At 34.7% G+C, this 22,949-nt stretch overlaps 1 long non-coding RNA gene across 3 annotated transcripts in view; it reads left to right on the plus strand.

Moving 5' to 3' along the window:
• LOC116419828 overlaps window positions 1-22,949 on the plus strand; it is a 62,453-nt gene that overhangs the window by 33,272 nt on the left and 6,232 nt on the right. The window contains exon 1 of one of the 3 annotated variants that reach the window (XR_004230139.1): window positions 5,372-5,455. The exons of the other annotated variants lie outside the window; for them this stretch is intronic. This is a non-coding gene — a long non-coding RNA (uncharacterized LOC116419828). Of the gene's footprint in view, window positions 1-5,371; window positions 5,456-22,949 lie in introns of those variants that run through there. 3 annotated transcript variants of the gene reach the window in all.

Below are 22,949 nucleotides of genomic sequence, written 5' to 3' on the forward strand. Positions count from 1 at the left end.
TAAAATCGTAACAAAAAGATTACAGTAAGCTAGAATTTTATGAGAAATGAAAGTGGTCTGTTACTAGCAAAAATATTGCCATAATTATGATATTAAAAGCAGTATAAACCACATGATTTTACCAATCAATGCAGACAAGGATTTCAACAAAGTTCAGCCCTACAAAGAATAATCATAGAATTTATATATTTCAATATGTAGGTAGATTCAAAAGCTAAAGTTATATGAAATGGGAATAGTTAAAAGTTTTCCCAGTAAATACAGTTTCTGAAAAGTAACAGGATACCAAATAAATCTACAAAAAAATAGAATTCCTCTAATAAAAAAGAAAAATCCTGACCAAAAAATTAGAACACTGCCATAAAAATAATTATAAAGTACTTGTATTTCTAAAACCTGAGTCTGAATCCTGACTTTGTGATAGATGTTTTGTCTGACCTTAAGGTAATCATATCATCTCTATTAAAGCTCCGTTTGCCCATCTGTAAAATGAAGAATTGAACCAGATAATGTATATAATCCCAACTAGCTCTGAATTATGCAGAACTGAAATAAACAACACGTAAAACAACCATCTAGAAATTCTAAACTCACCTTCAAGAATCAATCTGCCATAGATGATAAAAGTAACATAAAAACAAAAGATATTTTTAAAAATGGCTTCAAATCATGGCTATTCCAGCATTGTCATTTATTATCAGCCAACAATAGCACAAGACTTTGAAATGATTTAGAGTATCATCAGACACAGAGAAAATGTTTATACCTATGACTAAAAACATTTTTAGCTCAATAATTGATAGAAGTGTGAAACTCTGAATGTTTGCAAGACAGCAACTAAAACAACCTCTCAACATACCCATTTAAGCATTTATTATAATCTTTTTATTTTAACTTGATTGAAGATTATAAAATATAATTTTTCTATGAACTGATGCACTATAATGGGAAATGTTTTTTTTTAATTTATTTGAATTTTTGCAAATACAAATTTGCAAAATTTTAAAGAGTGTCATCTGAGAGATTTAAGAACAGAAAAGAAAGTGGTCTGTTATGTAGTGAAAGCAAAGAATAACTGATGGACAGCTCCAACACTTCCTTGATATCCATACAATACCAATAGGATTACAGAAAGAAGGCTATATTGGGTGGCACCACCTAGATGCATGAGTAGGGCCAGAAGTCAAGAAGATTCACCTTTATGAGTTCAAATTTGACCTCAGACACTTAGTAATTGTGTGACTCGAGGCAAATAAATTAACACTGTTTGTCTTAGTTTCCCCATCTATAAAATGAGCTGGAAAATGAAATGGCAAACCACTCTAATATTTTTGTTAAAAAAAATTCCAAATGTTCTAAATCTCTATTGATCAGAGAAATGCAAATTTTAAAAACTCTGAGGTATTACCTCACACCTCTCTGATTGGGTAAGATGACAGAAAAATAATGATAATAAATGTTGGAGGGTATGTGGGAAAACTGGGACATTAACACACTGTTGTTGCAGTTGTGAAATGATCCAACCATTCTGGAGAGCAATTTGGAACTATGCCCAAAGGACAATAAAACTGTCCATACTCTTTGATCCAGCAGTGCCACTACTGAGTCTGTATCCCAAACAAATCATAAAAGAGAGAAAAGGACCCACATGTGCAAAAATATTTATAGCAGCTCTTTTTGTGGTGGCAAAGAATTGGAAAATGAATAGATGCCCATCCATCAAATGGGGAATGTCTGAATAAGTTGAGAGAGAACTATGGAAACCAAATGTAAATTAACATATGCTATGTTAACTTGTTTTTCTCTTGTTTTTTTTTTCCTCTCATTTTCTTCCTTTTGTTTTGATTTTTCTCTCCCAACACGATTCATAAGGAAACATGTAAAAAAAAAAAAAAAGAATGTATATATATAATAAAAACATTTTTTTTAAAAAGAAAATTCCAAAAGGGATCACCAAAAAATCAGACACCAGGCAATAATTCTGTGACAGTCTTCCAAAGGGAGAAGAGATATGAGCAAGAGTCACTCAGGATGTTATGGATTATAGTTGGCAACACTAGAGGGAGTATCTATATCAGTTATGTTACAGACATAAAAATATTACAAATAAATCTTTCATGTAGCAGAAAGAACTCTGGATTTGGAGTTTGAAACCTGAGTCTGGATCCTGACTTTATGATAGACGTTTTGTATGACCTAAAGATAATTATATCATCTTTATTAAACCTCAGTTTGCCCATCTGTAGAATGAAGAATTGAACTAGATGATGTATATAATCCCAACTAGCTTTGAATTATGCAAAACTGAAATAAACAACACAAGAAACACAAACGTCTAGAAATCCTGAACTCATCTTCAAGAATCTTTCATTATATTTCTCATTAAATGGGTTTCACTGGATTCCTAAACTGAAAGGGACCTCAAAGGTTATCTAGCCTAATTCATACTTGCTTGAAAATTCCCTCTTCAAAGTCTTTCAAAAGCACTCAATTAGGCTTTACTCGGAGACCCTTGTTGAGTGGAAACCATCAACTCCAACTGTAGTCTATTCCACTTTCCAAGATTTTTTATTTTTAGGGTTTTCCCCCTGTTATCTAAAGTTGGTTCTAAAAGTTGTCTCTATACAATTCTTACCCATTTATTCTGGTTCTGCCCCTTGAAGACAAGCAGAACAAAGTTATCTTTCTTCCGCATAACAACTCTTCAACGGGAAGATAGCCATCTTGTTTTGCTAGAGGCATCTTCCCCCCACCCCCACCCCCAGTTGAAAATCCCAAGTTTCTTCAACAGTTTCTCATATGAAGTCATCTTCAGGCTTTTCACCATCCTAGAAATCCTCCTCTGAACACTCTCCAACTTATCTGTAGTCATTAAATATGTGTCCTTCATTTCCATGAAGGAAAACTCTCAATGTGTTCTGAAGGGGACATACAGGCTATGGAACTTAATGTCTCAATGGTCTAGGCCTCAGCTTCTTAAACTGTGGCTCATGGCTCACTCCATAAGAGGTCTCATAACTAAATGTGGGGAGTCATGAAATTGTAACTTATTGTCAGTAGATGTTTGATTTGTATACCTATTTTATATATCTATATACCTAAGGCAATGCAAAAAATTTTCAAACAAAAGAGGTCCTGAGTGTACAGTTTAAGAAGCCCTGGGCTAGGAAATTTTCTAAGACTATAAATTCCAGAGAAGGAGTTGCTCCACATTGATGGATGAGTTTTCCCCATCTAAAAATTCCCTATTCCAATGAAACCAGAAATGCAGTACATTTCCCAGTCTCCTACTTTTTTTATCCTTTTTATTACTCTTTCTCCCAGTTTTGTATCATTAAGAGGTTGATATCATTCAAATTTCTGATAAAAAATTTAAAACAGGGTCATATACCTATTCCTGAGGTATCCATTAGAGATTTTCATCCAAGTTGACCTAACTGTTCTTAGCCTACTCTTGATTGACTCCATTTTCATTCCTCCTCTGACAACTTTTTCAAAGAAAACAGGCAACTTGCTCTTCTTCAATCCTTACGGACCTTGGCCACCCTCCATAATCATTCATAGAGATGCAACAATATTTTACAATCCTGTCAGTTCCTAAGGATACAATTTATTTTGGTCTGAAAGGCCTTGAACTCATTAAAGTACAAAGCTCTTATCCTTGTTTATATTTGGTTTCAACTTTCTAATAACAATCTTTGTTGCTCTTCTCATTTGAAAGATGATTATCCTAGTCAGAGAAAACAAGTAAAGTGAGGAAAGACCACCCCATTTCATAAAGAATAAAGAACAAAGCAAGAATATTCAAGGCCATCTAGGTTACATATCTTTTCTGGGCTTATTTTCAACCACTAACTCCAGACTCCACCCAAGCTATATTCCAATACTTAAATACTGAAGTGAATTGGTGAGTTCATTGATATACATGTAGTCAGAATTTCTTTTATGGTATGTTTTAGGTCCTTTCTTGTACTCATTTCATCATTGGCAATATACTGCAGTATGCTGATGCACAACAGAGTTTTTTCTATTATTCTTTTGATCTTCAATTTTTTGGATGAGAGGAAGGAGAACCAAGGAATCCAGGAATCCAGAAAAAATATTGGTGTTAAAAATAAGTTTTATTTCTGGAAAATGTTTGATGTTGTTGAAAGTACTGAATGATTTCCCAAATACCATTCAACCTTCACTCAATCTACTGCTCAGTTATAGGCTCAACTCATTTTTAATGAGCAATATTTGTCCAATATAAATATGTTAAAAGCCCCCCTCTTTGATTTGTCCATTCAAACACTTGTGACAATCTAAACAATAAAAATTCTTCATCTATTTGTTTGCTTTCTATGTAATTGGTTAAAAATTATTTTTAAGTACTGGTTGTGAATCTTATTTAGAAGAGTCCATATTGTCATGGAATTTTATGAAATCTGCACCAACATATGCATGTAGAAGAATTTAAAGATAGGAATTCATTCCTCCATTTGTATTTTATATTGAAAACCTTCCATGGTAACAATAATTACCATAACTACAATGACTACTACTACTACTGGTACTGCTGCTGTTACTGCATCTAGCATTTAAATAACACTTTATGTTTTTCAAAGTCCTCTGCCAATAATATCTCATTGTTTGTTTACAACAATCTAGGTTGCTATTGATTCTTCATGAACCCTTGTTGGGTTTTCTTGGCAAAGATACTAGAGTGGTTTGCCACTTCCTTCCCCAGATCATTTGACAGATGAGGAAATTGAGACAAACAGTGTTAAGTGACTTGTCCAGAGTCACAGATCTAGTAAGTGTCTGAGGCCAGACACTGTCTTTCTGACCCTGAGCCTGGAGTTTTATCACTACACTACCAACCTGTTGGTAATATCAAATAGTTTTAATGAATTTAAAACCATGTTTTACAGATCTTTGAATATTAATGAGAAGACATCTTACATAGTGGATCGTAAGTTGTCCTTAGTATGAGAAAGATCTGGCTTTAAGTCCAACTTCTGAAACATGTTCTGTGTCACACTGGGTAAATCATCTATCTTCCTAGTGTTCTAGACAATTCTCCAAGGTGCTGAACTGCTTTGGTAGATGGAAGCTCCTCATCCAGGGCTTCCCAGTACCAATGAAACCACAGGCTCAGTCCCTACCTCTATCTGTAAGAAATATAATATTCAAAGAATCATTTCATGATATTATTTCAGTTGTTGGGTCTATCAAGAGAATTTGAGTGACCAAGATGAAATTTAGTCCACCCTAGAGAATTCAAAAAAAGCTTAAAATTCATAAGGGACAAAAAGACAAAGACATTGGAAGGTGAAGAAGATTTTCATATGCAAAATACTTAAGAAAAATTGGAATTTTTAATAGCTCCAGAAAAAGAAAAAAAGCAGCATGAATCAAAAATCCAATGGAAGTGAGTGAAAAGTCCAACAAATACCAAGAACTTGGCTCTCAGGTACCCAGATATACATATACGTGTGTGTGTGTGTGTGTGTGTGTGTGTATGTGTATAGATAGATAGATATAGATACATGTTTTTTTATCCTTAGCCACTTATTTTCATTGGAGTCCAAAAAAAATTGGAAGTGTAACTAGTTTCTATAAGGCAAGGTGGTATACCTTACTAAGGAAAATGACTTTGAATAAGAAATTATTGTTGAACAGTTGAAACTAGACTACTCCAATACCCACCTTAGAGCCAAGATTCTAAAATAATTACAGAAAAAGGACTTCTTTCCAAAAAGGGCAGGGTCCTGTAAGGATTTTAACTCGGCTAAGCAATAAATCAACTTCCTTCATCACTGAAATTAGACCCCACAGAAAATTTTGTGAGGGCTTGGTGAAAATAAAAGGTCATCATGAGATTATAGTTCCATGGTTAGAAGTTGCTTTAGCTGCATTTGCTCCTTATATATATGCTTTAGTTCCATTACAATTTAAATAAGTTCATCTCCTTACTTGAACAAACTATGTTTGGCTTTAATGTTACTGAGGAAGAAAATAGTTTGTTATAAAAATCTTGATAGTTTTTTCATGTTTTGTTTGTTTTTTTCCTTCCAATTTTATCTTTAAATGATCTCAGCATGGTCTAGCATAATTGAGTATCACATTAAGCTTTCTGCAAATTTGGTTTTCCCTCCAATGCTTCCTATTTATTTTAAAGGGGTGATGCTGCTCCTTATCTCCCATTAGTCTTCTTTATTAGGTTATATAAACCTTATATTGGAAACCAGTGTTGCCTTTAGCTACCATGACCTTATATTTGACAAAGAGATCAAATGTTTGCTATCAAGATTTCAAGTTAAAATTCACTAAGAAATATGCACTGCACCACTGATGAATTCAGGGTGGTCCCATGCAATAAAGACCCACCTAAAGAAAAACAAGGAGACCCAGATAAGGAATAGATAAACCTGTTAATGCTCCTTCCTGCTTGCCTCAGTAGCAATTATGGGAATTTAACTAGTGCCTACTGCAACAAAGACCCACTTAAATTCAGCAAAAGTTTTGCCTTGTCAGTGCTCCTCTCTGTGGTCCACCTAGACACTGGGTTGTTTCTATGGACAATGGTCTTTTGCTGGGGTCTTATTCACACCATCAAAACTTCTTTGTCTATATTTCCTATAATTCTGTTTATATGTATTTATTATCTTTCCTTTTAGAATCCAGGGAATTTTTTTTTATTTGTATATCAAGTACTTAGCACACAGTACATGTTTATGAATGCTTGTTAATTGATTGATTAAAGAAGTGAAGATAAAAGCCAAGATTTAAAACAAAGAACAGTGCCTGGTCCCATTAATAAGCCAAAATTGCAGTAGAGGGCAATAAAGAGGATCAGAAACACCAACAGCAGGATAAAGATTGTGGCAGAACAGTGACAGTGGAAATTAGACTAGTCAATCAACAATCGTTAATTAGTGCCTACTATGTGTCTGGCACTTTATTAAGTGCTGAGGATACAAAGAAACACAAAAAAGTCTTAATTTTCTAGAGGCTTATACTCAGTCTAAAGGAAGTGTACAGGATTATTTAGTCTTCCTGCCCTGTCCAAGAACATGAGAAGGAAGCCTAATCCAAAGTCCCAATTAATGAAGTGAGGCTGGGAGATATGAGTAAATAGGAAAAATTCCAAATACATTATGGGTTGAAAGAAATCTAGAAAAGGTTTACCAAAAATAAATCAAAGGAAGCTTTTAAATATGAAAAACAAAGTACATATAAGACACGTGCAAAATCCAGGAAGGAAAAGAAATAGGCTTCTGCAAAGTATAGAAGGGAAATAACTTCTTCAGCTTTCATTTAAGGTAGGCTACCTGGGATCCAAGGCTGGGGTAAAGGGAAAGACACAAAGCAGTGTCCCCACAGACTGACCCAAAAGAGGTTTAACAAAAATGGTGTGATCCATGGACAGATTTACAGGAAAAATTTCACCTCAAGGTTTGACATAATTCGGATTTCTGATCAGACATAGTAAGGGGAGAGTGCTACAACATACACAGAGAATAGGACTATAAGGTTAAACTGATTGCCATCAGTATTCTTCCTGCTTGCCTCAGAGAGTAATCCCATCAATATTTAGGACCTTATCAAAACATACCATCCAGTTTCTCCTTTTTGTCCAAACTTTTGGTTTTGAGCTAACATATCTAATTTGAGTGAATCATTCATTTCTATTTGCATGATCCTATTTTCAGAGTATGTATTATTTGGGTCATTTTTCCAATTTCTTTTCTACACTATTTATTTTCCTCTCATTCCCCCACCTTGCCTCTGTTCTTTCTCCTTCTTATAACTAACTAATTTCTTTTACGATACTAAATTCCTTTTAGGCTTGAGCCTGCCAACTAAAGGCATACTCTAACTTCATGGGGTGTTCTCTTTGTCATGGTTAATTGTGAGTTCCACTAGAGAATTTGTCTTTTCCATCATTAAATGCTTCCCCCTCCCCCATGCCATGGTTTATGGCATAATTTTCAACATTCATCCTTACAAAACATTGTTTTCTAAATTTTTCCCTTGCTTCCTTCCACCCTTTCATCTAGACAGCAAGTAATCCAATATAAGATAAACCTGTGCAATTCTTCTACACATATTTCCACAATTATCATGTTGCACAAGAAAAATCAGATCAAAAAGGGGAAAAAATGAGAAAAAAACAAAATGCAAGCAATCAATAACAAAAAAGAGTGAAAATACTATGTTGTGATCCATACTCAGTTCCCACAGTCCCCTCTCTGGGTGCAGATGGCTCTCTTCATCACAAGACCATTGGAACTAGTCTGAATCATCTCACTGTTGAAAAGAGTCACATCTATCAGAACTGATCATTAGAAAATGTTGCTGTTGCTGTCTACTATATTCTCCTGGTTCTGCTCACTTCACGTAGCATCAGTTCATGTAAGTCTCTCAATGCCTCTGCCTATGTTGCTGATCTTTTCTTATAAAACAATAATATTCCATAACATTCATATACCATAACGTATTCAGCCATTCTCTAACTTATGGGCATTCACTCAGTTTCCAGTTTCTTGCCACTACAAAAAGGGCTGCTACCAACATTTTTGCACATGTGGGTCCCTTTTATTCCTTTATAATTTCTTTGGGATATAAGCCCAATAGAAAGACTGCTGGATCAAAGAGTATGCATAGTTTGATAGCCCTTTGGACATAGCTCCAAATTGCTCTCCAGAATGGCTGGATCAGTTCACAACTCCACCAACAATTTATTAGTGTCCCAGTTTTCCCACATTCCCTCCAACATTGATCATTATTTTTTCTTGTCATCAATAATCTGAGAGGTTTGTAGTAGTACTTTAGATTTGTTTTAATTTGCAATTCTCTGATCAAAAGTGACTTAGATCACCTTTCATATGACTAGAAATGGTTTGGATTTCTTCATCTGAAAATTGTCTATTCATATCCTTTGACCATTTATTAATTGGAGAATGGCTTGAATTCTTATAAACCACTCAATTCTCAATATATTTTAGAAATGAATACTATAACAGACCCCTTGAATGTAAATTCCTCCCTCCCCCAGTTTATTGCTTCCCTTCTAATCTTGTCTATATTGGTTTTGTTTTATGTGAAAATTTTAAACTTAATATAATCAAAATTATCCATTTTGTATTCAATAATGTACTCCAGTTCTTCTTTAGTTACATATTTATTCCTTCGCCACAAATCTGAAAGGTAAACTATCCTTTACATTTCTAATTTACTTATAATATCACTCATGTCTAAATCACAAACCAATTCCAACCTTGTCTTGGTATAGGGTGTTAGGTATGGATCAATGCCTAATTTCTGACATATTAATTTCCAATTTTCCCAGCAGTTTTTGTCAAATAGTGAATTCTTATCCCAAAAGCTGGGATCTTTGGGTTTGTCAAACATAAGAATTCTATTATCATTGACTATTTTGTTCTGTGAACCTAATCTATTCCCTTGATCAGTTACTCTATTTCTTAGCCAATTCCAAATGGTTTTGGTGACCACAGCTTTATGGTTTTAGACCTGGTACAGCTAGGCCACTTTCATCTGCATTTTTTTCATTAATATCCTTGAAATTCTTGACCTTTTGTTCTTCCAGATGTTGCCACTATTTGTTATTATTTTTTCTAGCTCTTTAAAATATGGCATGGTACTGAATAAATAGATTAATTTAGGTAGCATTATCATTTTTGTTATATTAACTCAGCCTACTCATGAGCACTTGATACTTTTTCAATTAATTAGATCTGACTTTATTTGTATGGAAAGTGTTTTGCAATTGTGTTCATATGGTTCCTGACTTTGCCTTGTCAGGTAGACTCTCCCAAAATTTATATCATCTACAGTTATTTTAAATGGAATTTCTCTTTGTTTCTGGATTTTCTTGGTAATATATAAAAATGCTGATGATTTATGTGGACTTATTTTGTATCCTGCAACTTTGCTAAAGTTGTGAATTGTTTCTAGTAGTTTTTTAATTGATTCTCTAGGATACTTTAAGAATACTATCATATGATCTGCTCTACTCTACTCTACTCTACTCTAATTCCTTTAATCTCATTTTCTTCTCTTATTACCAAACATCATTAATTGTTAAAAACCCCTTTCTTTGCCAACTATATGCTCTCCCAACTCTATTTCATATTTACCATTCCTGGTGTCTATTGTACCTCTTTATCTTGTCTGTAACCTCTTCTATTAAATAGATCTACCTTTTGCCAAAGAGAATGGCCATAGTAAATTCTTCATATTCTAGAACCCCAACATTTGGTGCCTTTCAACATTTAGTGCTAAACTCCAAACATCATTTGAAACTGGCAATTGCTCTCCTAAATCACATCATTTGGTGCCTATTGAAACCACATCATGTATTACTTTTTTAAAAATATAAAAATTAGGCAAAGAAGGAATAATTTAGGAATCATTAGATTCCCTCAAAAACATTACCAAACCAAAATACCTCAATAATATAGTTTAAGAAATCATAAAATTATACAGATCTATTAGAACTACATGACAGAGTGAAACTTCTACATTTTAAATGTAGAAACATTATAGGCAATTTCAATTGTTTCTAGTTTACAGAAAATATATAATTATCAAGGGAAGAAAAATTCAAATAGTAACCATAATCAGTTTTATAAGAAATTATTCAGTAACTACTATAAAAGAAGTGAAATCTTAAATAATGATATTCCACCAGTAAAAAGAAAAAGGCTTAAATCAAGACAATATACCCTACAAGATAATACTATATATTATATAAAGAGTAAAATGGACCTTTAATAAAATCAAGGACTTCCAAGTATTTCTGTAGAGAAGGCTCTAGGAATCAAGAAAAAACAGAAATGCAAATACATTTGATGAATTGGTGGGAATTGTCTAAAAATGAAATATTGAAACATGTTTTAATAAGGGAAAAGAAATGTTTTCTCAGAAGCTTATTGTTTTTCAGGATCATAGACAAAATTAAATAAGATCACCAAATATCCTGGTTTTACTTTACTTTGATGGTCTTAGGATAAGAGAAAGCAGAAGGAAAGGAAGAATATGATGAAGAGGAAAAGAAGAAGGTTAAGTTATATTACACTAAAGGGGCATGAGTATACAAACATGAAGAAAAGAGTGGAAGGAGCAGGCACCTCAAGACTTCACTTTTATTTGAACTTTACAAAGGAAATTTGAAGGAACCCACATACATAATTATACACTCACCCACACATATGGTTTGGTATACAAATACATCAAGTGCAATAAGCAAGAAAGAGAGAATAGAGACAGTGGATTTTAAAAGAGAATAGGATTGGTGATGGGATTATTATCAGGAAAACAAATTCAATGTGAGAAGATGGAACATGAAATGTGTGTAGGGGGTGGGAAATAGATTAAAGGAAAGAAAGAAAAAGTAAAATCCAATGTTGGTGAATGAAGCAATGGGGAAAGGGAGCAGAATGAAATAAAACATATTACTCCATTTATCTGTAACAATTCCTGAGGAGGATGGGTCAGGGTGGGGCGGAGGGAAGAATGGTCTGGATCCATAAAGACCAGAGATTTGGAGTTTTCTATTCAACTCTTAAGGCAAGGAAATATCACATTGTATAGTACTGGGGAAGGACTAACTAAAAGGAAAAGGAAACTCATGAAATGGAAAAAGAAAATATACTGACAGGAGGGCAGGAGTGACATTTTCCTGATTTCTATACCGTAGCAGCTATTGTGATAGCAAGAATAGAGCAATTTGATAAAAGCAACTCAGCAGTTCCCTTCAGGCTTCCCAAGAGACTTGAGAGAAGAAAGATAAAAAGAGCAAAGGGTAAAACTCTTTTGTCATCATTGCCCTTGTCATCATCATCTTAGTCATCTTTGTCTGCTTGTTTAATTTTTACCATGGTCACTAGCTCAAGGTTGAGTAGAAGCAGATATATTTTAAGAAATGTGGGAGTATTGACAGTACCCATTCCTCTAACCTTACTTTGTCTGGGCATGAGTGGCACCTGTTTTGGAGGATAAAGGGTGTTTAAATTATGGATGAAGGTTTAATGTGACTGATCTAATATTATTTCTCATAAAAATTCATGTGGTTGACCTAATTGATTCATTTTTCCTTTGTTTATCACAAAAGGGTATTGGAACAGCCTAGGGAACAACACAACCAAATAGTAATCTGAATGCAAGAGTGGGATCTCAGATTCAGCTCAGACTCATTAAGAGGGTTTTTCTCACTCTAACTAAGAGGTGGAAGACTAATCAACAGCCGTTCATTCTTATGTGTCTTAACTATATTCTAAAGGGGGGAACTGATAGAAACTTGGACCTTTCAATCTACCCCCCATCAGATTAAATATTGGGTTAGTACTTTTTTTAAGTGCATGATTCATTAAAAGCAATTGTACTCTAGGGTTCTGTAGCAAGAGTTAGTGTTACATAGAAATCTTTACTATTAAGCAAATTATTTTCACTCTTTTTTATTTGTTAAGAGTGGTCAGGGGGAAGGACAAAATTGCAAGAGGATAGATTAGAGGAAAATGTAAAACTAATAATCCCAACTATTCTATATGAATGGGATGGACATGCCCCAAAACCAAAAGATTTACACAGAGTTAGTAAATGAAACAAAGTATATTCTTTCAGATGAAATAAAAAAAGCTGATTTTAAATAATATTACAAGGGGGAAAACATGATAAAAATAAATGACTAAATACTTTATGCTAAAAGGTATAATGGATAATGACAATATTGTTACTTATTATATATATACTTTAGCACAACATAAATATTAAAAAAATTAATAAAAAAATTAAAAAATTAAATAAGTTGCAGAAAGAAATATATGTTTTAATTATAATGGTGAGGGACTTCAACATACCCTTTTGGATCTAGAAAAATCTGACAAAAAGAAACAAATGAAGGACCTAACTTGAACTTCAGCAAAATTAGGGATGATAAATCTCTGGTGATTTCTCAATGTGAACAGAAAAGTGTTTACATATTTCTTGGGTATATATGCCATCTTCATAGAAAATTGATCATACATTAGGACACAAAAACTTCATTATAATGGAGGGAAGCAGAAATATTAAACACACCATTTACTAAACACACTGTAATTAAAATTATATTCATTAAAGGATCTTTCAAGAAAGGATTAAAATTGGAAAATAAATAATTAAAAGAATGGTGAAGTGGTCAAAGAAAAAAAAAACATTGAAATAATAGAAACATCTCTTCAAAGAAAATGAAAATAATTGAACAATATACCAGAACAATAGTTTAAAAGTTTGGGAAATTTCTATCTCTAAATGTTTTGGGGATAGAGAGAGAAAGAAGAGATCAATGTAATATAAAGACAACTTTAAAAAATATTAAAAAATCAATAGTTCAAAACTCCCCAACTATACACCAAAGTAGAAATTCTAAAAATCAGAGAATAGATTAACAAAATTGAAAACAACAAATAAAGCCTTTTAATTTTTAAAAGGTAGAGAAAACCACATTGAACCAAAATAAAAGAGAATTTGCAATTAAAAATGAAATAAAAGAAACATACATTATTTTGGCCATTTTTAAGCCAATAAAATCATTAACTTAGATGAAATTGATATTTATTTTAAAAAAAAACTTTAAAAAAATCATCATTGCTAAAGGGGCTTCAGAAAAACAAGAATACTAATGCATTATTGAGAGAAGTGTGAATTGGTTGAGTTCTTCTGGAAAGCAATTTGGAACTATGTCTAAAAAGTTACTAATCTGTGAAAACTCTGATCAGGCAATACCATTAATAGGTCTATGTCCCAAAGATTAAAGAATTTCTGACACATTGTAAGAGCTTAACAAATACATGTTGACTATCTGTATTACTGAATGACTGACAATCACTGTCTTTAAGGAGCTTACATTTTTGGAGAAGTGTGTATAAAAAAAGTGTGTGACTTGAGTGAGATGTAGATAAGTAAAAAGATATGTAAATACAAATCTATTTACAGAGAGATAGGAAGGAAGGAAGGAAGGAAGGAAGGAAGGAAGGAAGGAAGGAAGGAAGGAAGAAAGGAGGAAAAAATGAAAAATGAAGGGTTCTTTCAATTTAAATAATAAATAAATATATGTATTCTTCTCTATCCAATCCACAAGCAACCAATCATAGAATCATATATTTAAAGGTGGAAGGAATCATAAAGGTAATCAAATCTAATTCCCATACTTGTGAATTTCCCTTGGTCACAGAGTTAGTAATTGACAGAAGCAAGTTTGAATCCAGGTCCTTGGATCTCAGTACTCTTTGATGAATCTCTTATCAATTGTACTTAATTGTGTGGGGTATAATATTGAAATACTGTTCTTCTGTATAAGATAAAGAGCTGTGGACTTCACAATAGTCATGTAGATTGGAAACTGATCATGTTTCAAAGAATAGAGACATTAATGATGGTCCTCTGATCGAAGTCCACTAATCTATCTATTTCCACACTCTAGTGGCATGGAGTAACAAGGCTATTAATTGTTGGGGGGTTGTTTTTTTGTTTGTTTTGGGTTTTTTGTCACTAACATCAAAATCACTGATAGTAAAGAACTATCACTATTTTTGAATTTGTTTTTGGGGACATAGTCTCTTTTTTTTAGGAATTCAACTCCTTATTTTATAGACTTAATAATTGTATAAACACCAGGTGGAACCGGTCTAGCTGTCAATAACCTTCAAGCCAGTGACACTGAATCAGCAAACCTAAATAATTTGTTCCTCCATTCCCCATAAGCAGAGCTTCTCTAATAACTCATTCTTTTCTAAGCCATATCTTTCATTTCAAACTCTTATTTGAGCTGCCTTCCTTTGGGAATTAAAAAATAGCTTTAATATCTCATATATAGACTTCTCTACATCTGTGCCTTATAGCTCTCTGTTATGAGGAGTGGTTCCTAGAGATTATGTTGATTATGTTTCTCTCTTTCCCTCTCTTTGCTCTTCTATCTCTATCTCTGTCTCTGTCTCTCTTTCTCTGTCTCTCTCTGTCTTTCTGTCTGTCTCTGTCTCTCTGTCTCTCTGTCTCTCTCTCTCTCTCTTTCTCTCCTCTGTACCCAAGGTCACACAGATAATAAGTGTCTAAAGTCAGATTTGAACTCAGAAGTTCATAACTCCACACCCAGTGTTCTAGTCACTGCATTACTGAGCTGAGTGCTCTAGACTATCCCTTCGTTGTATCATTTGTTCCCTGGAATCTGCAACTCTTCTAACCATAGATGGAAAAGCAAACAAGCACCCTCTCAGCCCATAGCTCAACTAGAAACATTCATAAAATTGGGCCTCAGTTTTTCCATTACTACTATACTTGTTTAACTTCAAGATCAAAGTCCCAACTCTTGGGGTAGGCAGAGAGGATAGATGAAGAGGAGAAGAGAAGTTAGTCATTCTCTCAGAATCAATGGGAACTGGAAGAGGTCCCATACAAAAGCAGCCATTCTTTGTCTAACTTTCAGACTGAAGAAGCTCAGTGGCCTCTAGGAAGAGAGCTACATCTGCTCCTGAATAAGTCTCTGAATAAGTAGCTTACTTTACTTGCCATGATCATCTGTTTTGAGGAATGAGATAAATTTGCCTCTGACATGCCCTTAAGTCCCTGAGCTTTTGGAAAATAAAGATAATGGAATTTTTTGTAATTAGGATAAAATACTTCTGTATTAATTTGATTGAAAGAGGTCACTAATTAGAGTGAACATAGAGGGATAGTTCTATATCAGTGAAATAACCAATGTTCTAGCTGGTCCTGCTTTCAATATGTTGAGTCCACACTATTAGCTAAAATCAAGTAAGCAATTAGGTGGCAGAAGGGGAGAATACTGATTCTGCTACATGACAGAAGCCAGTCATTTAACCTATGTGTCTCAGTTTCCTCATCTGTAAAATAGAGATCATAATAACACCTACCTTCCTGGGTTATCATGAAGATAAAATGAGATGTTTATAAAGCAGCTCTTAAAATATAAAGATACTTATCTTTATCACCATCATCATTTTCATTATTAGCTATTACCAAGTATGATGTTCAATTTACTCAGAGCAATATTCTATGAATAAATAATTTTCATAGACTCAATAGCAAAATTGACATTGAAAAAAAAGCTCAGTCATTCTGAGAGAGTATAGGCATAGACTTTAGTCCTGGCTATTTCCTAAATCAATGAATTCCATAATTGATGTTGGAAAGTACCTTAGACCTAGAAGCCCCAGGGATGATTACAGGCCAACTGCAGAGTTGGAAAGAAATTTAAAAGTCATACAAGTCAACTTTCTCATTGAAAAACAAGGAAATTGAGGTCCTGGCAGAAAAGAGATAAGTCAAGGTCATCATTTGAACTTATGTCCTTGGATTCCAAATCCAATATTCTATTGTAAACTTGTGGGAGTAAGGCCAATTCCATGTGCTTTCTGATCTTCATTCTCCTTTGTAATATGAGGCAACAGAGTGTATGAATGCTCAGAAATAGTACATCTGATGTGGGGGCTCATTGAGCACTTTTCAGGGCTTTTCATCCACCTTTTGTGTCTATCTGTCATCAAACTGTCATCTGCTGCTCCAAGATGCTGTAGCATATGCAGTGGCTACACCTTAGTAAAACCATGTTAGTAGATGGGCTAAACTAGGTTGAAGGTAACTGTCAGGTCTCATACCCACTGATGAGTTGGGTGACAGAATTGTACAGCCAAATTATGTGAAGACTTCTCCTAGATAAATAGGCAAATGACAACCATTTGTTCTAATGGCCATGAACATAGTTGAATCAGAAATTGTAGAGTACTCAGAGTTTGGTCAGATATCACAGATGCCAAGGTTATTCACTGAACCCTGGGCCATTACCATTCATCATGATTTTTGTCTTGTATTGAACTTCAATTAAACTTCTCTAAACTTCTCTAAACTCTGGTACTTCTTCAGCAATGTAGGAAGACTACATCTTCCTTTCATGCAGCTCTTAGAATATTTGGCTTCCTTTCAGGCTGAGCTGCTCCTGGAGCATCAAGAGAAGCATTTCCTTATCCCCTTAAATCTCAATGTTCTCTCCCTTTCCAAATAGTCAAGTTTTGACTCATCTGTTTACATATACTTGCTGCTAGGTGACATAATGGATAGAAGATTGAGCCTGGAGTTAGGAAAACCTGAATTCTGTTCTAGTCTCAGACACCTACCTAGACAAATTATTGAGCCTTTCAGGCCCCAGTTTTCTTGTGTGTAAAATAGGGATAATAATAAAGCACTTTATACAGGATGTCCTAAAAGTCTTAAGATACTTTAAGGCTTAGTCTAAAGTACCCTAAAACTTTTAGGACATCCTGTGTACAAACTGAGATTCTACATATGTGTGTGTGACACACACACACACACACATTTCACTATATAAATGCTAGTTATTATTATTGATATTTTTAATTATTGTATTCCCCCCAATATATTACATACTGCTTGAGGAGAGAATCTGTTTTTCATTATCTTTTATTCCCTCATATTTTGAAGATCCTTATACAAGACCAACCTTGTAATTAGGATGGCCTATCTGACACAAACTAGCTGGGAGATTCCTGACTAATCAGTTAACCTAGTGTCCCAGGCAACTGATGATGGGTTTGAGTAACCGAATGAGTCAACAGAAATGTAATCAAAGATCCAGACCCAAATTCCTTATTTAAAAGGCTTGGATCATCAGACTTATAATAAGTGATCATTATATTCATCAAGGATTAAGGCAAAAAGTCATTCTAGGTGAGGTTGTTCAAATTCTTTCCAGCTCTACCAATCTGATGATTTTCAGAATTAACGTTGACATCCATACTGTCTATAGATACTGTGCTGGGTGCATTGATATCCCCAATGTGTGCAGAACATTTTGGTGGACAATGTGCTGAGTAGCCAGGAAGCATGGAAGATCTGCCCCTCTCTATAGAGTTCACAGTCCATACAGTCAGAGAAGACACTTCTCAGAAAAGCTGAAGACCTAGCCCAGAATTTCTAAGGATAAACCCCAAGAAGGCAAGATTCTGGAGGAGGCTGGCCCCTCCTTCTTAGGCTTTATTCTGATCAAATAACTTAATATATGCAAAATGCTTTGTAAACCTAGTGCTATTAGATTAGCTGCTATTCTTAATTCACCACCACCACCTATGCAATAGCCTTACCACTATCACCCCCAGTATTATTTTGCTTCATTTTTCAAATATTTTCATTCATTCCTTTCCCCAAATATACTTCACCTACATATACACACAGAATGTAAGCTTCTCAAGGGGACTTGTATCCCACATGTGTACATTTTGAGTTAATTTTTTTTCAGTTCTGTGACCCCATTAAGGGTTTTCTTGGCAAAGATACTGGAGTAGTTTGCCATTTCCTTCTCTAGATTACTTTACAAATGAAGGAACTGAGGCAAACAGGGTTAAGTGACTTGTCCAGGGTCACATAGCTAGCACTGTCTGGGACAGATTTGAACTCAGGAAGATAAATCTTCCTGGCTCCAAGCCTGGTGCTCTATTTACTGCACATCTAGTTGCACATAGGAGGCATATAATAAATGCTGAGTAAATTATAACTCAAAATAATGATAGTTCTTGGGAAAGGTTCAAGTAATATTCTGTGTGAAGCATGAAAGAAGGCTTCCTGGAAGAAGTGGCATTTAAATTGGATATTAAAGGATGGAAAGAAATTTAGCCAGGATGAGAAGAGACAGTGATGTGGGTATTTTCATTTCATTCCATTTTAATAATTGAAATCAGCTTTGGTTCTGTGAATATTACCCAGGCAAAAGGATTGATGCTTTTTAAAAATTTTTGTTAAAGGCCATTGTTTCATTTATTTTTTGTAATGAAAAGGCTATGTCCTTTCCTCTAAGTCCAGTTTTCTTGGGTTCCCTAGCAGCTGCCTTCCCACACAGCAAGTGGTGTTTGGGTGTCTGTCAGCTGGGGTTCTAAGCAGGTTCAAACACTCCCTCTCAAAGAGAATACAACTATGGAGGCTGGGAGCTGGTGACCCTGTCCACAGTTTTCCAAAGCAAACCCACACAAAAGAGCTGAGGGCATTGAAAAGTGAGTCCCAACTTTTATGGGTTTTATTCTCTCCAGACCTCAGACAACAGCATTGTCAGGAAGCAGGAGCAAGCCCAAAGGGCATTCCAGTCATTGATATGCAAATGTGTGCTCCCAAGGTCCCCCTGGGCTTCAGCATTCCAGGCCCTACCATTGTCACACAAATGGTTTGTGAAACTGAGCAGGGTGTATTCAGCACCAGAAATATGTGTCTTACCCTGTGAACAAATTTTGTTTGCTACCCCTGAGCTCCCCAGAAATGAAATAAATACATAGAAGGGACACTGAAACAGCCCTCTTTCATGCACTGTGGCTCTGAGCAGTTCAAACTTTTCATTGTTCAAACAATCTTGGAAATGGGGAATATTCCTGATGCTGATGCTTTATATTATTACTTATTTTAAAATTTTGATTCTTTTCATTGAAAAACAGGTAATAGGTAGCTACCTTACTCTTATGTAGGAGAGAGAAATGTATAAATAATATTTGTTCTTCTAGCCTCAATTCTTCTAGCATTCAATTCATTAAAAAAATAGGTTTTATAACTATCACTGCTCTTAACTATAAAGTCTCATGAGAAGCTTGATATTTTTCAAACATACACATGCACACCACAGACACACACACACACATACACACACACACACACACACACACACACACCCCAAGGAGGGAAGAAAATAAGCATTAAGAGACTACTGTATGTTAAAAGGCACTTGGAAGGTGATCTGGATAAAACAGTGTGGTTCTGGAATCGGGAATCTGAGTTCAAATGTGGCCTCACACATTATCTGTGTGATCCTGGGCAAGACATTTAATTCTGTTTGCCTCAGTTTCATCATCTATAAAATGATCTAGAAAAGAAAATGGCAAATTACTCCAGTTATCTTTGTCAAGAAAATCCCAAATGAAGTCACTCACAAAAAACTGGACACAAGTGAAATGAGTAAACATCAATAAAATGGAAAACAAAGAATTAAGCAAAAAAGTCCCAAGTATCCATTCAAATGTGTTTCTAAGGGACAAAGTTGAAAGAGAGACAGTAATTGTTTCATACCATAGCAAGAACAGCATATGACAAAATACTCACATTAGGTTGTTCGATTCGCATCTACAGCATAACATTAGGTCACCTGGGTCTGGGGCAACTAGGTGGCAAGTGCATAGAACACCATTCCTAGATTCTGGAGAACCTGAGTTTAAATATGGTCTCAAGATACTTAGTAGCAGTGTGACTCTAGGCAACTCCCTTAATTCTGTTTGCCTCAGTTTCCTTATTTATAAAATGACCTGGAGAAAGAAGTTCATGGAAAACCATTCTGATATCTTTGCCAAGAAAACACCAAATGGGCTCACAAAGAGTTGGATGCAAGTAATTTACTAAAAACCAACAACCTGGGTTTCCAAGTGAACAAGCCAGTACCTTCACAAACACACACACACACACACACACACACACACACACAAAATGTGGGAGTAAGACCTAAGCTTGGAGTCTACTTCTCTGCTTTATGTAGTTCCTTTCACTCTCATCCAAACAGAATAATAAGTACTGGGTATCATAAATCTAAAGTCCAGAGGCTGTTAAATTGCTTGTGACGCCTATGTTGCAGCATTGGTCCATTCTGGTCACTGCCTCTGCCACTGCTACAAGGGTCTAGCTCAGATTTAGAGTACAAAGTCATGGGTTAAGGGAAAATGAGGATTCCAAATAGGGTACTCATACTAATTCACTATAGGAAGACTTCCCCATGGCTATCTTTTCTATCTTTTCTCCTTTTGGTTTCCAAATTGGACTTTCTCTGAAGTCTTTTTTTTTTCCTCCTTTCTTTTTTTTCTATGTTCTGAAAGCTTGTCTTTTAGTGACTAGAAACAGGCATGCTCATGAACTATTCACAAACAGACCTTCTACACATGAAAACAAATACAAGCAAATAAACAAACAAGCATGCATGATGGAAACAAGTCAAAATGCATGGAATGTTCTGTGTGCCAAATGTCTGATCCTCTACATCTATTCTAACACACTATACCTAAGGTTCAGTATTGATTTTCACAGCTACCATAAGAAGTCAGTATTAGGGAAAAAAAAAGGAACCAAGCATTTGTGTAGTACCTACCATATGCCAGTTACTGTGTTAAACACTTTACCGACAGTACCTCATTTTATCTTCATAGCAACCCTGAGAGGTAGATACTTTATTCTCATTTATTATTTGAGGCAACTGATACAGACAGGAGTTATCACTTGCTCAAGGTCACACAGGTAATAAGTATCTGAGGTCACATTTGAAACCAAGACTTCCTGACTACAGGACTAGAGTTCTACGAGCTATTTCCCTTAACTGCCTTTATTGATAATAATTTTAATAGCAAAAGAACAGGGGTGGAATATAAAAATAATGATAAAAAAAAAAGACTGATCTAAGGAGTTTCCATGGAAGATTCCAAAAAGATTTCATTTGAAAAATGAATGGGTTGGAACACACTATCTCTGAGGACCTTTTAGAATCCCAAATCCTATGATCTTATATTTAAAAATAGATGGATTCTATCCAGAGCCAGAGGAATAAAGTTGGTAGCATTTATTAATATTAGATCATAGGCAGAAATTTAGAAAACACACTAGACTTCTTTGATTAGTCATACGTACTTAGTTTATGGCATTTAAAAGTTGATGTTTCATTTTGTTTTTCCTATATGACCAATCAAACATCATAATATGTTTACTTCTTCAGATATGACTTGCTTTCATTCTCAGAGACAGATTTAATAGAGAAACAGCTTTAGAGTCAGGAGCTGCCAAGCAATTGCAGATCTATCATTGTATCATGGAAACAAAAAAATATGAATTTGGATAGACTTCAAGAGATAGTAGCATATAGAAATTTCTGACATGCTATGGTCCATGGGGTCACCATGAGTTGGACACAACTGAATTACTAAACAACAATCGATAAAGGCAATTTCCTCATTGATGTATAGTGAGGGAAGGAGGATCCTTAAAACAAGGAAATTAAGTGAATCATTCTCCCAAAGTACCCAAGATGCTGTTTTCTCTAAATTATAACAAAATCAGTAAAATCTATACAGCAATCAATATAGCAAATTTAAAGGAAGCTGAGTAACAAGCAGTGAATCTTGGTTTTTTCCCTAATTAGCTAACTGCATGATCTTGGGAGAGTGAACATTCTCCCAATTTTGACCTCAAAGTAGAAGCATTGAGCTATGATTTCAAAACTTATTTTCTGCTCTTTTTATTATTATTTGTTGTAAGGGATGGCACTTTAGAAGTCAGAGGAGAAGAAATATACTGGGAAATAGAGGTCTTATGAAAATTCCAAAGACTGTCAATAGACTTTTTTAGTGACTTTTTAAAAAATGAATAAGCTAATGTTCACTCAGTTTTCAGTGTGCTTTTTGAAAAGGGAGTGTAGTTTAGAAAACATTTTTTTTCAAACAATTTCCTTATAAACTTCATTTGATCTGCAGAAGCTGAAGCTGAAATTGTTAATTATTTTCACTACAAGTCAAATCCCAATTGTTCTGGGAATAGTTGCTTCCTTTTCCTCAAACAGTTCATTCCCATCAGTCTATTCTCTCTGGATTTGATAAAGGGGGTCCAAAGAAATGGGTATCATGTCATGGTTCTCAGAGAAGTTAGAAATAGTTCAACATTGAGGTAGACCTAGTTTCATATAACACCAAATAAAGGTGGCAGACTATGGGAGGGGGTAACAAATTCAAAGAAAAACAGATCTCTTTCAAGTAATGGGCAGTGAGGTCGGGGGAAACAGTTGCTCACTTGAAGTCCAAAAACTGTTGATCGTTCCATTGGGAAAAAGAAGACAACAGGGTCCAGGAAGAAGGATGTTATGATGATTA

The sequence above is a fragment of the Sarcophilus harrisii genome, chromosome 6, assembly GCF_902635505.1.
Source record: "Sarcophilus harrisii chromosome 6, mSarHar1.11, whole genome shotgun sequence".
In the NCBI taxonomy this organism is placed as follows: Eukaryota; Metazoa; Chordata; class Mammalia; order Dasyuromorphia; family Dasyuridae; genus Sarcophilus; species Sarcophilus harrisii.